We start from the raw sequence: 1599 nt of genomic DNA, 5'->3' as shown, positions 1-1599 counted from the left end.
CCCAACCCCCACACTCTTTCTCCATAAAAAACCCCGCGGGAAGCATAAAGAGTTAAGCCACTAATGTCGTGTCGAAGGTTAAACCTCATGATGTCAACAAAGCTAAGGTTTTGTATGTGTTAACTGAGACCAATAAGTTAAAAAGCATGTCAACGTATTATGCCTAAGAGATAAGTGAGATTTAAAGAAAAAATCGCCAAATGACCCCCTAATCTATAACCGGATTTCCAACTACACACTTATACTTCACGGGGTCCTATTACCCCCCTGAGCTATTTTAAAGTGGAATTACTTCCTCCCTGAAATGTCATTATCAGACATCTGTCTTGTGGTGAAATACACGCACTTGACATGTGTATTTCACCATTTAATGATTTTTTTTTAAAAAAAAGTTCTCCTCCTTCCTCTTTCTTTCTTCCCCCCATCATTTTTTCAACCCTAACTATACTACACACCATTTTTTACCTCAATAAATTTCTATATCTCTAACATTTTATAAAAACGAAAATTCAACTCACCTTTTCATCTACTCCGAATCTCTAGAGTCTAGAAGATCGCGATCCTAATTAATCAAATATTTCATCCGACTAATTCAATAATTTTCCACATTTTTTTACATTTCATTCGATTTTCTTTCTTAGACAATTTCAGATACACATTAAATGGGTCATGAACATTCGAGATCAGATTCATCCCTTGAAGATTCCGTCGACAACTCAAAATAATCGCGGATGAGAAGACCAATTTGTAACACCAATTTGAGAAGCCTCTCTCTCTTCCCCATTCTTTATTAATTCTCCCTCTAAAATTTTCATGATTAATTTATAATTTGAGTTTTTGATTTTGATTCTTCATGAATTTTAGGAAAACATGTAGGATCCTTCTTACAAAATGTAGAAGAAATTGTTTTGTTTTAGTTTCTTTTATTAAGTTTGAAAATATTTTTTTAAAATATTACAATTACTTCACTTTGATTTTGTTACTCTTGAATCCATCACTTTAAAAAAATTAATTAATGGGTATGTTTTTTTTTTTTAAATTTAATTTGTTAGATATGTTCTAAATAAGTTTATTGAAAAATTATTTATTCATTAAATGCATTATTGTTGATAATTTTTATTTCAAACATTCATTGTAAAAGCTTCAACAATGATAATGTTGAAAAATGTTGTATAGATAAATAAGAAGAAAGAGAAAGAAAAAGAAAACTAGAAAAAAAATGGAAAATAAATAAATAGGCAACTCACTCTCTCAAAGAGAGTGAAATACACTCTCCATGCCAACTCAACACTTAAGGGGTTATTTATTCCATTTTAAAGTAGTTCAGGGGGGTAATAGGACTCCCGCGGAGAATAGATGTGTAGTTGGAGATCCTGTAATAGGTTGGGGGATCATTTGGCTATTTTCTCGAGATTTAAATATGCATGCACATAATACATACACACGCTTACATGTACTTAATGCACGTAATATTAAAATCATAATCATTAAAAAACAATATTAGATTTTGCAAGAAACTTATAAAAGGATTATTCTATTTATATTAATGTTAATGAGCTATAATAAAAATCTATAAATACATAGGTTAAAAAATAAAAA

This window comes from Solanum tuberosum, unplaced genomic scaffold, assembly GCF_000226075.1.
Source record: "Solanum tuberosum cultivar DM 1-3 516 R44 unplaced genomic scaffold, SolTub_3.0 scf00016, whole genome shotgun sequence".
Taxonomy (NCBI): Eukaryota; Viridiplantae; Streptophyta; class Magnoliopsida; order Solanales; family Solanaceae; genus Solanum; species Solanum tuberosum.
This window is presented reverse-complemented; position numbering follows the sequence as displayed.